Here is a 16,583-nt window from a genome sequence, read left to right as displayed (position 1 = left end):
AGCATTGTAGAAAGTCTTCAAGACTGAGAACTTGGGCTTGGTTTGTGGCAATGAGGAACCATTAAATGTGCATGATAACAACTTCTGGAAGATTCTTCTGGGCTTGCTGTGGGTGGGTTGGGGCATCTGCCCTGGGTAGGGAGGCTGGTGAGACGGCCTCCTCCAAGCTAGTGCTACTCTTGGCTCAAAGCCCACAGGAATGAACAGGGCATCTCTAAATCTGGGTTCTTCTCCATCTTAACAGACTAGGTTGAGTCATTGACTCATGGAGACCCTGATGAGGGAGAAGTAGATTATTTGGGGGGCACATTGACCTAAGCAATAACCCTCCAGATTAAATATATCAATAGCAGGAACTCAACTGACACCCGGTCAGAGACCAAAGGAAACAAGAAAGCACTAACCAGTTGAAATTCCCTGACTCACCCTTCCCCAACCTCTCCTAACCTAGACCTGATTGATCGACCGGAACCATGATATCTCCTTCATTGCCATGTTAAATGTAAAAATTCATGTAGCATTTTGGCTAAAGACAAATCCAAGCGACCAGATACTACCAACCTCATAGAGAAGCACTGACTTGTGTAATCTCCTTGGTGTTTGGTGTGGGGAGCTGAGGACCAGAGAGAGGGGAGGCTCTGGCTGAGGTTCCTAAGTAAGTTAGTATTGTACCTGCAGTGGGATCAGAACCTGGGCCCGGCTGCCAGGCTACTGGTTTCCCCAGAGTGACACAGGACTTCTGGTCACGTGCACCAAAGAAAGAGTTAAACCATTTGTATCTTCCTAAGCACAGGTTGTCAGTCTTTCAGAGACGATGAAGCCAGAATTTCCCTGGAGACTCAGCCTACCAAGGCTTCACCATTATGCTGACTCATTTCCTATAAGTAGGGTCACTTCCCTGTTTGAAAACCTTGCATGCCCACAGGGGAAGTTCCTATTGCTTAGAGTGGCATCTGAGGCCTTTCATATTTGTGTCCTTCCTTACTCTCCAGCCTTATCTCTCACTCTAACCCAGATGCACTCTGGGCAGCACACCAATGGTCCTCAATCCTGGCAACATTTTACCATCACCTGGGGAGATTTTTTTAAAAAGTACTGTGGTTCAGACTGTATGTACCTCCAGAGATTTGGGGAGTGGGCCCCAAGACATCTGTATGATTTCAGTCAACCCGTGAGCAGCCAGGGTGGAGAACCACTGTTCACCCAAGCTAGTTACTTTCTGTTGTCCAAATCTGCCTTGCCATCTCTGAGGCTTCAAGCAAGGATTCCTTACTCTGCGTTGTCCCCACTTCTTCACCTGGCTCTCCCACTAAACCACCAAGGTAGATCTCTCCTTTTGCTATGGACCTTTGCACACACTTTGCACATCTCCACCACAGCATTTATATTCCTTTTGTGTCTTTCATGCACCCTAAGGATACTGTGGACTCCACAAGGAAGATGCTGTTCTATTTATCTGTTTCTTCATTATCAAAATTATAGCACCTGACATATAGTAGGTGCTTAGTAAACAATTGTGGTCTGAATAAGAGTTTCTGAACCCCAGAATGACCTCTGTTCAGAAAGCCACCCCCATTCCTAGGGTGTTGAGTCTCATGGGGCTGAGTTTCTGAAGACCTCCAGGGTGCTGTGTCCCAGCAATTGGTCTTTTACATCTTCTGTCTCCAAGGAAGGGAAATAATCAAAGAACTTCTACTCACTTGCTACTAAAAATGTAAGGGTTCTCTCACCTTTATGTGGCTGGGCAACCCGAAAACTAAAAAAAAAAGGGAGATGAGATTATGTAGACACAGAGAGACCTTGGTTGGAAATGTATTCCCCTTACTAACTGTATGACAAGTTACAGAAAGTGTCTAAGCCTCTATGAAATAATATATAAAGAGCTCAGTACACTGCCTGCTGTTTAAGGGTTCTCTAGAGAAACAGAAGATAGACTGGTTGATAGACAGATTGATAGATATAGATTTTTTTTGTTTTTTTTTTTGTTTTTTTTTTTGCGATACGCGGGCCTCTCACTGCTGTGGCCTCTCCCGTTGCGGAGCACAGGCTCCGGACGCACAGGCTCCGCGGCCATGGCTCGCGGGCCCAGCCGCTCCGCAGCATGTGGGATCTTCCTGGACCGGGGCACGAACCCGTGTCCCCTGCATCGGCAGGCGGACTCTCAACCACTGCGCCACCAGGGAAGCCCCAGATATAGATTTTTAAAAAGGAATTGGCTCACGTGATTACAGAGGCTGAGAAGTCTCAAGATCTGCAGTTGGCAAACTGGACACCCAGGAAAGCCAGCGGTGTCAGTTCCAGTCTGAAAGCAAGCAGGCTTGAGACTCAAGGAGCACTGATGTTTCAGTTTGAGTTCAAAGGTAGGAAAAGAACTATGTCCCAGCTCATACAGTCAGGCGGGAGGAGATCCTACTTACTCAGCCTTCTCTTTTTTTCTTCTTTTTAAAACAATTTTATTGGAGTGTAGTTGATTTACAGTGTTGTGTTAATTTCAGGTGTACCGGAAAGTGAATCAGTTATACATATACATATATCCACTCTTTTTTAGATTCTTTTCCCAGATAGGCCATTACAGAAGACTGAAAAGAGTTTCCTGCGCTAAGCCTTTTTGTTCTGTTCAGGTCTTCAGTTGATTGGATGAGGCCCACCCACATTAGGGAGGGCAATCTGCTTTACTCAGTCTTTGACTCAAATGTTAATCTCATTCAAAACACCCTCACAGACACACAGAGAATTGTTTGACCAAATGTCTAGGCACCTTGTGGACGAGTCCAATTGACACATAAAATTAACCATCATACCTGTCATACAGTAAATTCTCCATATGTGTGAATTCGTTTTTTTCCAGAAGATGTGGTTTCAGGTACGTTCCATCCTACTGTCCCCTCTTAAGTTCAGTCTCTGCAATCTTTCGCACCATCCCTCCCATCTCCCCTCTCTCTTTCCCTCCCTCTTTGTCTCTCCCCTGACCCTTTTCTTTTTTTCTGTCTCCTTCTCACTTTCTTACTCTGTCTCCCAACTGGTTCACTCAGGATTTCTCCCGGGAAAAGGTGTGAGTTCCTCTGGCACTCTTTCTTTCCATCTGTGTCTTTTGAGAACACGATGAGCACGGCCAGCAGGATTAAAGCAAGTTGGGAGAAGAGTCTGATACCCACTTTGGCCACAATCTAGCACCTGAGCAGCAAGGGCAGGCTCTCTCTGTGCTGGAGGGAAAGGCAGGGAAGGAGAGAAGTGAGGCCTCTGACATACATACTGCACAGTGTGTTTTTATTACCGCATAATCCATGCTTGTGCCACTTGTTCGCATACTGCCAGTTAATGGAAACCTCATGTTCTCCTGCTCTGGCCCGCCTGGTGGTTAACTCTTGCAGGGCCAGGTATGCACCCAGGCCAAAGGAAATCCTTTCCAGAAGGAAGCCGGGTTATCAGACAGGCAGGCGCTGCCTCACATGTTGAAGGAAGTCACCATGGAGTGCGGTTAATGATAAAGGCAGGAATGTGGCAGGCGGGCACTCGTCTGGACCTGTCTGAGGAGCTGCTGGTGAAATTCCACAGGGCATTCAGTTTATTCATTGCTGGAAGCCTGGCTACCTCCGGGTTCATGCAACTGGCTGCTCCCCACTTGCTGCTCACCCTCTTGGAGCTTTGATTCATCTGGGAGAAAGGACTAAGGAGTCTGCACACACCAGGCACAAAATGAATGCATGGGAGGATGGCTCTGTGTTGCAATACAGCGTATGCTGTGAGTTTGTGCAAGGGGTGTGGTGTTTCTCTTTCCAAGGAGAGAGCCTCTAACTCCGCCTGGGGTGCCGGGAGTGGTGTTCAGAGAAGGGGATATATGATCTTGAAGGTCTTGATGAACAAAAGAGATGTTTTCAAAATCAGGCAAATAAAGAGAGAGGCCAATTCTATGCCTCTGATGCTGAGAAAGAAATGTGTGTAGGGTCTGGAGATCTTTCCTCATGCAGAAAAGGAGGCAGGGATGCTGAAGTGGTTAAAGGCTGGCCCTGGAGTCACATTGCCTTCCAATCCCAACCTTCTTGACAGCTTTTGACCCAGTTTTATAACCTCTGCTTTTGTTTCCTCGTCTTTAAACTGGGGACCCTAATAGTGTCTTCCTCAGAGACTGCTCTGAAGAGTAAACAACGAAATTCTTCCAGCACTTAGCCTAGTTCCTGGCATTTTAGATGCCTGGGTACATGTTGGCTATCATTAGCATCAGGAAACAAAGGACAGTTTGGAATGGTCAGAACACATGTTGTCTGGGGACAATGGAAAGACCCAAGGTTAGTCCAGGACCAGATGGTGGAGGAACTGGAGGCTGTACTAAGAATTTAGACTTGATCTTGTGGGTCATGGGAAATCTCTGAAGGTTAATTCATTCAAATACTGTCCTCCAGTTGGTTTCCCTTCCTGGAAGATCCTTTCCAGGAAGTCTTCTTTATTTTCTCTCCAGGGATACAAACAGTTCTGGGTAACTAATACCCATCACCCTCTAAAGAGAAGCATCAGCCCCTGTAGCTCAGCCTATACTCACCACACTGTCATCAGACCTCGTTCTGACACTTTAGCTCCAGGGCATCAGATTCAAGGCCTGCACCTGAGTTTTCCTTCTCATCATTGCCGGAGAAAGAACCAGGTCTGGCTCTCCCCAAAATTCTAGGCCCCAAAGCAAAGTTTGTGAAACAGTGTCTCCTTGTCTTAGTTGGGACTAGTTGCTTGGCAGGTGAAAAACCCTGGAAATTTGCCACAAAGTGGAGATGTTACCTGCAAGTAACGCTGATGGGATTTGAGTAGCAGTTCACCAGTGGAGGCTGCTGGCCTTTTTGGGGGGTTATCAGGGTAATGGATCTTGGCATTCTGCTCGCACCATCTTTACAAACGTCACTTTCACTTTATTGTACATTAACCCCAATCTCTTCACAAGCTCCAAAATAAAACGTCTTTGCGAACAACCGAGGTCCATCTGCTGCACTGGTAAAAATACCCTAGCATGAAAATACTCAAGCATTAGATAAATCCATGCTCAGAGATATTACGGTGGATCCACCTGAAAATGCCTGCCTTTGATTGGGAGAAATCAGTCTCCCTTTCTCCCTTAGGTGGGAGATTGATTCCCCCCACCCTGACTCCCATGGTAACAAAAGAACCCCAAATTCCCAAGACTGATCAGATTTCAAACATTGCATATGCTATTGTCATTATGATCCCATGTATAGCCGTTACTATGTACCCTAAAAGGAACTCAGCCTATCAGCTGCTGATAGGTTGATTCTCTAGTTGAGAATGAATGAATGAACCAATGAGCAATTAGCAGATAAAGGTTCTGTATCCCCATTTAGTGCACATACATTTTATTCATGTCTGTTTCTATTCCTTGATCAATTACTCTCTGTTGAGAGAAAATTTTGCCAGGTTTTTGCTAACAATCTCTATGTTGGGTCTTACTTCCTCCTCTAAAAGAGCAACCCCCAACAGCGAGTATTTAAATGAATCCACTTCTGCTACCATCCTGCACAGCCCATCTATCACAGCAATTTGTGCAAATGCCACTCTAGCATCCAGCTCTATGTATCAGGTATTTTGAGATTGCACAGTTCCTGAGGCCTCTGTAAAGCAAACCTTTCATGAATAAATCAGGAAATACCCTGATGCATGCTTTATGTAGAGGAAGATATTCTATTTAGGTCACGCAGGGAAGTTCTGCCAAGGTTGCTAAAATGAACAAATCCCCTGAGTGCAGTCTACCTCTACGCAATTCCAAAACACAAGCAAGTATCTTCCAGGCCCCCGTGGCTGTGCTCTGTAGACACTGAGGACTCCGGGTCTATAAAGTATTAGTTTGATCACGTGAGGCTCCAAACACTTTCAAGTCAGGAGCCAGGCAAGGAGTTCTGCTAGTCCACGGGAAGAACTTAGCAAATGCAAAATTTGTCTACTGTGGTGCCTGGGGCAATGGGACTTCTGCAAGCAAAGGAGGAAGGACCTAGAAAATTTACAGTGAGCTTGCTGTCCTGGGTTTTTTTTTTTGAATCCACTTAAGAAAGTCCCTGACTTTGTTTGAGTCCAAAGCATTGCAGTTGACTCTTGTGAGCCTCTCCCAGAACACAGGATGTGGCCTAGTTCGCCCTCCCCTTTAGCAATGGAAATTCTCCTGATAAGAATAAGGATTTCCAGATTGCCAGCCAACATCGAATTAGAAAGGGTTATCTGGGGTAGAAGAATGCGGAACAAAATGTTGAGTGATTCCCTTCCTTTTAATTAGGGCAGGCAGGCCCACCCCCTTTGCCCAGAAAAAGCTGTATGAGATTAGAAGACCAAGTCTGAAGAAGAGATGGAGCATTGACTTGGCTTCTGGGTGGTTAGAACGTGGAGAAGTCACAATGTCATTAAGAAGGTGGGCAGGATGTCTGGACAGGGTCTAAGCTCATAGGACCTTGTTTGGATAGGGTCTGATGTTTGCTTTCTGGGTTCCCAAATTTGTCTTGGACAGTACAGTTAACACCAGTCAGACACTTAGGGACTGATTCCTTCTAACAAAAGTCAAAGGAAACAAAACAAAATTTTTCATGTTAAGAATGTTGCTAGCAGCATATCAGCCCACACCCCTATTCTTTCGGAAGTCAAAAGATATTCCAGAGGTTACCTGTGAGTAGATTCTGAGCAAAGGAACTTTGTTCTTATTGATGTCCCTAATCTGAGAAGTTGCATTTTCTGCAGCACTGCCCCTTTGATTGTGTTGAATACAGAAAGACCATATCCTCTTAAGTACTTTCTCTTTCCAGTACTGTCTTCCAAACATCTGTCTTTGGTTGAAGCTTTTTTCCTTAGATTCAGTGATGCCCAGCTTTAGAAAGTTGGACTATGCTGAGGACAATCTTTAAGGATCTCATGTGGTGCCCCCAAATCTCTTTAGCTTCCATTGCCATTTGTTGCCAAGGTAGAGATTGTACATATAGTTGATCACAGTCATTTACAGCTTGATGTCCTAATATTTACCTCTGAAAGTGTCACTGATTTCCAAGGTCTTAGGAATGCTGCTTTCATCCTGTTAAACCACTCACATGATTCCGAAGTTTGAGTCTAACCTCATTCCTAATAAACTGAGTGAACTCGGGCAAGTTTCTTCATAAAATGTCGACTGAAATATACACTTTCCCTCTTGTAGAGAGAGGGACCATTTGAGAGAATTTATATCAATGCACCGTGTGAACTATAAATTGCTATACAAATAGGAAGTGATTTTGCTGAAGAGTTTTCAAATAATGTGTCTGGGTTCTCCTTTTGTTTCCTACCACTTTCTGCAGTCTGACATATAGTTGGAAATCAGTAAAAGTTTGTTGCTTGGTGGTTACCTTATAAATGGGAGCCTGAGTATGGGAACTAGTTTCTAAGGAAGAGGAAACGGGAGAGAGCTTAGAAGAGAATGTACTTGCTTTACTCATTATAAAAGTCAAGTAAGGGCCTCCCTGGTGGCGCAGTGGTTGAGAGTCCGCCTGCCGATGCAGGGGATACGGGTTCGTGCCCTGATCTGGGAGGATCCCATATGCCGCGGAGCGGCTGGGCCCGTGAGCCATGGCCGCTGGGCCTGCGCATCCGGAGCCTGTGCTCCGCAACGGGAGAGACCACAACAGTGAGAGGCCCGCATACCGCAAAAAGGAAAAAAAAAAAAAAAAAAAAAAAAAGTCAAGTAAGCTCAAAAGATAAAATTTAGAAAATGCATGAAAATAGCAAGAAGAAAATTAAAATACTTCATATTTGCAACCTGTTAGCATTTTGCTGGGCCTGAAGCCTTTCTCTCTGACTTGCACATATGCTCGTGTGTCCTCAAAATAGTACTGTCCCTTTAAGTGCAGACTACAGCTCAGACCTGGAAATATATTTTCTCAGCAGGCAAAGGGATAGGAGATTAGTTCCCCAGCAAATCTATTAGTTCATTAATTAATAGAAATCTGAGAAATGTCAGTGAGGGCCTGTGAAACCTCATTCTCTCTTGGTTTTACTCTTTAAGGTAATAAAAGTAATAATAGCTAATATTTATTCAGTGCTTACTATATGCCAGGCATTGGTCTAAGCCCTTTATACACATTAACTTATTTTATCTTCATGACTACCCTAAATGGCAGGTACTACAGGTCCATAATCCCTTACCTACAATTCCACAGTCTGAAAAGCAATGAAAATGGGAATTTTCGGGCAAGTTTGATACAAACTCCTCTGGCAGCAAAACCGTATCTGATCTAACATGAGGCTTTTCATGGCCTTTATTTATCCCACTTATGAACAGTCAAGTTTCACTGAAACAACATGAATGTGTTTGATGATAGAGTGTTGTTCCAGAACCTTCTGAGGGTTTCCTGAAGTAGACAGTATACACATTTTGTTACTGTTATAAAATATGAAAAATTCTACATTCTAAATCATATTCCAATCCAAAGACTTCAAGTCTATGATTATGAATTGTGTATTATCATCTTCATATCACAGATGAAAAAACTGAATCATAGCGGGTCAGGATTGCCCAAGCTAGGTCAGGATTCCCAACCCAGATGGACTGGCTTTAGAGTCTGCATTAAAACTCTTCACATTTGTATACTTCTCAAAAGCTTTACAGTCCTTTCCAGCACACTAACTTTATAAGTTAAACTTAAGAGATCTTATTCTATTTTATAGTCAAGACAAGTGCGATTTAGGGAAGTTACATGACTTGCCCAAGGTCCCACCACTAATGCAGCAGAATTAGGACTCAAGTGCAAGTCTGCTGGTTCTAATCTGAGTGCCCTCATTGCTGCCCTGGGAATTACCTGGATAGCCACCAAACTCATGCCATAACACAGCCTTGCTTTCTCACTTACGCCAGCATGGCTACTCAGGCAGGCTGCACAAAGACCCTTCTACCTCATTCAAGCCACCCATGATCAGAAAATGTGTGAGAAAGCTTGGAGCCATCAAAGGTAACTATCCACACATCACCCCAGGTCAGAAGCCTGAGTCACTGCCCCAGACCCTGTGGGCTCCCAGAAGCCAGAATTCACTCTCTGCTTCTGGGTTCCAGTGGTCCATCCCATGCACAGCACTTGGGCCAGAGTGAATGCCCCAACATCTGGCCGGGCATCTGGGATGAGGCACCTGCACTGTGACTCAAACTGTGGAGGGATGGAGGAGTCCTCAAACACTGGGGATTGCATGATTGGTGGTATAAACCAAACTCCTTACAGATGAGTCTGGATGGAGGGGCCTTTGCCACCAGGGCACCCGGGTGTTTCTCATCCCAGGACTCCCCTGTTGCCCCACAGATCTCCTGAGATCCCTCCCTCCAGGCCGGGCTTCCTATGGGAAGTGTGGTCCCAGCTGCAGCATCTCTGGCCAGATTCCACCATGTCTGAGCCTCCCCTGGTACTCAGCACATTACAGCCCATCGTGTCTCTGCTCCTCCATCAGCATCCACACTTGCTCCCCTACACACCCAAGTCACATAGTGCACCCTGTGGGCTTCAGATGCACCCTGTTTGCCCTCATGGGAAACTCCATCCACCTGGACCAGCCACTCCAGAAATCAAAGAATGGATTCTAAAGCTAACAGGCTATCTCTCTAGAGCAAGGTCAACACAGTAATGAAAAGGGCACCAGAACATAAGTCCAGAGATCTGAGACCTAGTTCTGGCTTTGTGGCTTTGGACAAGTCATGACCTCTCTGAACCTCTCTGGGGACATATACTTGTCCTGTAAATTACACATGAATATCGTGTGGATCCAGAAGAAGTTGCATGTAAAGAAGTCCAGAGACACAATGGTATTGTTGTGAAATATAACAACATGAAAATTAGCTGGGGCTCAGGACTTATCTGGCCATAGGATAGTCTCATCTTGTAAATGCCGCTGAACAGTAATTGATGAAAGGGCATTGTCTGGGTGCTAAGTCTAGAATATGGAAGGAAGGGACAGTCCTGCACATCTGTGCTTGACTCAGACACACCTGGGGTGTGGTTACCAGTTTTGGGCCTCATGTTCTAAGACAGAGATAAAGCTGATGAAGCCCAGATCCTTGACAGTGAAATACCTTGACACCCTATTGACACTTTGATAGTAAATCCTAGACTGAGTTCATGCCGTTCCTTCTGCTTGGATTGCTCCACTCAGGACAGAGACAGTGACCCCCCCCCCCCCCACCAGATGAGCTTAGGACATTGCAGTCTGCCCTTTGGCAAAAGTTCTTTGCCTCTGCTTTGCTCCTAGCACCTGGTTCCATTTCTCCTTGGTCCTGGCTCCTAACCTTGGCTTCACCTCTACCCCAGGCCATATTTGCAGGCAGTGAGGGATGCAGCATCTCTGGTTTTGACCTCTGTGCTGTCTTTTTGTGCCATGGCTTTCCCTAGCCCTCTGTCCATCCATTCATGTTTGCCTTTTCAAGGTAACGAAAGGCATTCCAGCCCTGGGCTGCAGAACAGCATTCCAGCCCTGGGCTGCTGAAGCCCCCCACCAGGCCCAGGAGAGAGTGACCGTCCCAAAGTGTTTACCCATAAGCCTCCAGCACTCCAGAAGGTTATTGGCCCTTCCTCCCATCCCCAATCCCCCAGTGGGGTGAGGTGCTGCATCCCTGCGGCTTCCTTCATGGTGGGACCCTAGAAAGGGACTCAGGCCCACAACCATCTCTGCTCCTTCTGTGGAATATCTGGGATACCTACTCCTCTGAGGCAATAATGACTAGCTACAAACTCTTTGTGGGCAGGATTTATGGCACCAGGGTAAGAGAGGAGGTGAGGATGGTGAGGGAGCGTTTAGGAGTGCCTTACAGATTTCTGCAACTACCATATCTCCTTCCCGATACTAGCCATATTGACCCCTAGTCCTTTGCTTTCATCCTTTGCCTCCCTCTTTCATTAGACTTTGAGCACCTTGAAGGTCAGCACTGCTCCTCTGACTTACCTGCTTGTAATTCCCCCTTGCTCTTGATTGGAGCTCAGAGGGCTTGCTGATTGAAAGAAGGGCCAACTAAATGAATGAATGAGAGTTAGGCATGGAAATAAATGGTGTGTCAGAAGTACCCAACGCAGACCTGCTGGGGAGGCGTTGACAGAATTATCTTATCAGAGCAATTTCATGAAGTTGGAATGTTCTGTCCCCAAATCTGGGCAAGATAAACCTGGAAAACATGAGTTATGTTAAGATATAAAATTCTACCTGCACTGCCGCATTGCCTGAAGTCAGGAGTTCTCATCCCTGGTTGCATATGGCATCACTTGAGGCTTTTAAAAACAATCACTGGGTCCCACTTCAGACTGAGCCTAAATCTGAGGGTGAGGTCCGGGCACTGGCATTTTTACAAACTCCACAGGTGGTACTCCTGTGCAGCCATAGTTGAGAACCACTGTCTGAGTGATAGCTAAGCACTAGGATTATGTCTGAAACCTTATTCACTCACTGCCAGCTGTGTACCTCAGTTTCCTCATCTGCAAAAGGGGATAGCTGTATCTACCTTCAGAGTTTTTAATGAAGATAAAATAATTCATGCCTTTGTGATAAGATAAAGCCTCTGTGTACTAGGGCTTGCTACTGTTTCCCTTAGCATTATTAATTTGATTATTTGATATCAATGCCTTAGAATGACAAAGTAGAAAATATGTTCTGTTTACTTTAGTTAATTAAGATTCATCTCATGCCTAAAATGGGTGAGCAATTGTACAAAATACAATACAAAGAGGAATCAGACTCGGGTTCTGGGCCAAGGAAGCCCTATGTGCTGAATTACCTACTATGTGCGAGGTTCTTTACATACATTATCTCATTAAATACTCCCATTCATCTCATGAAGGGGTTATTACATGTTTACAGATGAGAAAACTGAGGCTTGGGGAGGCTACCTCCAAAGTCTCACAGTTCCAGTGTGGGAGAGCCTGATTTGGACTCAGGCCCCACTGTTTCCCGGTTGGTGGTCCTTCTACTGTATCATCATTGAGTACCTGGCATATATGTGTCGGGCATAGCCTCTCTTCTCTCAGAAAACTTACAGGTCAGAGGGCGGAATGACTTGTGCTGAGTGGGGAAAAATCCTAGTAGGATTTTTGAAGGAAGTGAAAATTCAGTTGGGACTGGGAAAATGAAAAGGATTTCACCAGAAATGTGAAATGGGAGGGTAAGGACATTCCTGGTGGGGGGAGCCACCAGGAGCAAAACCAAAAGGATGAGGGTGCACGCAGATGATTTGGGGTGGGTGCATTTTTACACTTGGTTGCATTAGCTTTCTTCCTCACCTCTTGCGTGACTTTCTTTTTTTTGCTTGACTTTTTTTTTTTTTTTTTTTTTTTTTTGCGGTATGCGGGCCTCTCACTGTTGTGGCTTCTCCCGTTGCGGAGCACAGGCTCTGGACGCGCAGGCTCAGTGGCCATGGCTCACGGGCCCAGCTGCTCCGCGGCATGTGGGATCTTCCCAGACCGGGGCATGAACCTGTGTCCCCTGCATCGGCAGGCGGAGTCCCAACCACTGCGCCACCAGGGAAGCCCTTTGCTTGACTTTTTAAAGAGGGACTTCCCTTCTCTGAAGGGCTCCTGGAGGGATTGGATAGTAGTCTCAGTAACATTTTCCTCTCTGTCTTCTTATCAATAGCAAAAATCTCATGCATTCTGAGCTACTGTCCTATTGATGTCTGTGGGAGTTTTACATGTCAGTCAAATGACAAATATGTGACAGGGCACGAACAAGGGCACTCCAGGGCATGTCAGACACAGCATGTGTGCGTGTATATGCACATGCAAAAGCATGCGTGCATGCACACACACACACACACACACACACACAGTGGTAAGGAAGGAGACTGAAGAATTCTGCTGGGTCCAGCTCTTGTTCTTCAAACACTACCGAGGAGGCTTGATTCATTTTTCTTAGCTAACCAGACTCCAGGTCCCATCTGCTCCTTGCAAAGCAACAAGGTCAATGCCAATTTCCATTTTGTCACCCATGTCTGTGGCTGAGCCATCTCCGGTGGCAGAAATGAACGTTCTCCATAGCTTGCAGCTCCGGGGTGGCCACTTCCAGCCTGCCGACAAAATGCAATTGTGCTACATCACAGCCAAGCAAAATACACACTGCTGGTGTCAGTGTCCTTTGCATGGCAAGGCCGCGGAAGGGGAGAGCCTCCTTTGGAGGAAGCTATTCCATCACCCGAGGTCTGCTTGAGTCTGTTGAGAACTGAAGCTCGGGAAGAAAAAAATGCCTAATATATGTAATCTGAACTCCATGGTTTCCTCTGGTGCTTGGCATAGCTGAGGCTGTCACATTTTAGGTCTCCAGTTCTACAGAAACAAAAGGACCATGTGTGTGAAAACCGTGCAGTCCCAGAGATTAGATCAAAATTCTGATTGGAGAACAGAGTTAATCATGGGTTCATCACACTGTGACCTTTGCAGGCAGGGCTGCAACCCAATGAGGTTGCTATTATGCAAAGACCAGATTCAGAAGGCGCCCTATAGGCTTCTGAAGCTCCCAGGGCCTGGATTCCAAGGGGAGGGGGCTTCAAGCTCCAAGCTGATGCCTGCAAGGGAATGGGGGAGGGGTGGGGAATGTCGCAGGAAGTGAGGTTTATAAACTCCGTCTCCATAGAACGTCTGGTCAAGTCAAATTTAGCAATGGGAAGGAGAAAAGATCTCTTAGGAAGTTGGCCTGGGGGCTTGCTGTTGCAGAAAAGAAAGCTGGTGTCTCCTCTTTGGCTGAAAGGCTCCAGCTCCTCTTGGAAGGGCACAATGAAACACGACCTTATAATGCAGGGTTAAGAGGCTCACGATCAGAGATCGAGGTAGAAAACTACTTCCGGAAGCTGGCCTGGTGGAGGTGAAAATGAACTCTGCTGCTTTGTTTACAATTATCTGAGAGTCACATGACTGTCACTACATACCGAAGCACAGCCCTAGTTTAACCTGGTCCTTTCTGGAACATCAGCATCTGTAATTCTAGAGCCAGGTATGAATCCCAGTCTCCTCAGTTTGTTAGTGCTGTGATCTTGGGCTAGTCATTTAACCTCACTTGACCAGTTTCTTCATCTGTAAAAGGAACTAATAATAAAAGGGACCATGTTTTGTGAGACAATGCAGGGAAAAGCCTGTTACATGCTAAATACTCATTAGGTATGAGCTAGTAATATTTTTCCCAACCTCTCAGCCAAACTCTCCTTACCCCTCCTGCCCATCTACCTCTCTTGCCCTTACTTTCTTCTTGAACCACAGAGAACTGCTCAGGGTTGCCTGCCCCATTCTCTGGTCAACATATACAGGGACAGGGACACACACACACACAGAAGATGCTGGTCCAAGGTTGCAGGGGTTCTATGCCTTCACATATATTATTTCCTCTGCCTGGCAAGCCCTCTCCTATTCCAGCATGCCTTTGAAACACCGAAACACCTCTCAGACTTCCTCCCCATGAGTTTTCCTTGAGGCAAACAGTACCTCCCCTGACACAACAGAGTTCACCAGTCCTGTTGCGTGCTCCTTCTTCTGGACAATGACAATGTCTGTCTATTACTGCATGAACCACACTCTGTGTACTTACCTGTGCGAGTGTCTATCTCTCCCGCTGGATGGTGAAGAGCCTGAGGGTGGGGTCTATATCTATTCTGTATCCCAGGTTCTTTGCATATTGTCTGAAACGTAGGAAGTGCTCATGGAACATTTATTAAACTGAAGTGAATTTAGCTCAGTGGAGCAACTGAGAAGAGAATGGTTTCGATGGAAACGTTCATAGAATATTTTCAGCTGAACAAAATCTTCATCGACTGCTTCATTGAATTCTCACAACAAGCCTCTGAGATCAGGAAGGCTTGAGGTATTATTGTCATTTTTGGAGTTAAAGGGGCTGAGGTTCCTGGTGCAAAAGCTGTGTGTAGGGTCATACCACTAGTAAATTGCACGGGCAGGACTAGAATTAAGGTCCGTTTCTAAGGCGTTTTCCTCCACCGAGATTTATTGACCCGAATAGCAATCAGGTCACACTACTGCCTTTTCCATAGCTCTTGGTCCATTCCTCTATCAGGTCATGCACCATGCTGTACATCTTGTTTCTCCCCCAGTAGGCTATAAGTTTTTTTGTTTTTTTAATTTTTATTGGAGTATGGTTGCTTTACAATGTTGTGTTAGCCTCTACTGCACAACAAAGTGAATCAGCCATACACATACCGTTATCCCCTCCCTTTTGGACTTCCTTCCCATTTAGGTCACCACAGTGCATTAGGTAGAGTTCCCTGTGCTATACAGTATGTCCCAATCAGTAGTCTATTTTATACATAGTATCAATAGTGTATATGTGTCAGTCCCAGTCTCCCAATTCCTCTCACCCCACCTCTTTCCCCCTTGGTATCCATACATTTGTTCTCTACATCTGTGTCTCTATTTCTGCTTTGCAGGTAAGATCATCTATACCATTTTTCTAGATTCCACATACATGCATTATTATACGATATTTGCTTTTTCTTTCTGACTACTTCACTCTGTATGAACTCTCTAGGTCCATCTACATGTCTACAAATGACCCAATTTCATTTTTTTTATGGCTGAGTAATATTGTATATATGTACCACATCTTCTTTATCCATTCCTCTGTCGATGGACATTTAGGTTTTTTCCATGTCTTGGCTATTATAAATAGTGCTGCTATGAACATTGGGGTGCATGTGTCTTTTTGAATTATGGTTTTCTCTGGGTATATGCCCAGTAGTGGGATTGCTGTGTCAGGCCGTCAGTTCTTAACCTGCAGTGTCCCATGATGAGCAGGAAAGGTGAAGTTCGCGTTGATGAGTAAGGATAAGATGGGACATACACAAGCTAAGTTGTAGATTATGCACAATTCTCCCAGCACCAGGTGAAATTTCACCTATTTTACTCCATTTTAAAAAGTATAAGGGAATTCCCTGGAGGTCAAGTGGTTAGGACTCTGTGCTTTCACTGCCAAGGGCCCGTGTTCAATCCCTGGTCGGGGATCTAAGATCCTGCAAGCTGCGCAGTGTGCCCCCCAACATAAATAAATAAAAAATAAAATAAAAATTCTAAATGAATACAACCCAAAGTAATATTTGTTATAAGGATACACTTAGTTCCTCTTAAGTTAAATTCAAAGCTATATACATAAAATATTCATTTTAATTTATTAATAACATGATTTGCCACTCACCTTACAATTACTCACGTCAATGTAGCATGGAATTGAAGTTGAGAATTGCTGAACTTTCATACGTATTTGCAGATCCCAGAGCTGTATAGAGACAAGTGTTGAAACAAGATGGACAAGGGTTTCTGTCATTGTGGAGGCTTTAAACAAAACCCAAATTAACATATTAATAAATAATTGGAAATGCATAACTAATTATAAATATATAATATTTATACAATATGTATGTATAACTTTTGTAGTAATTATAAAGGAAGCTCATGGTGAAGGCAGGGGTAATGGGACCTTCTTTAGGTAGGTGGCCATAGAAGGCACTTAAAAGAGGTGATAAATAAAGTAGTGGTCTCTAAGATGAGGACCACAGCCAAAATGCTGTGCCAGAGATCTATTCAGATATAGAAAAAATATTAACCTCTATTGATATTTTTAAA

The sequence above is a fragment of the Mesoplodon densirostris genome, chromosome 6, assembly GCF_025265405.1.
Source record: "Mesoplodon densirostris isolate mMesDen1 chromosome 6, mMesDen1 primary haplotype, whole genome shotgun sequence".
Taxonomy (NCBI): Eukaryota; Metazoa; Chordata; class Mammalia; order Artiodactyla; family Ziphiidae; genus Mesoplodon; species Mesoplodon densirostris.
The sequence above is the reverse complement of the archived record's forward strand: the minus strand, read 5'-3'. Positions refer to the sequence as shown.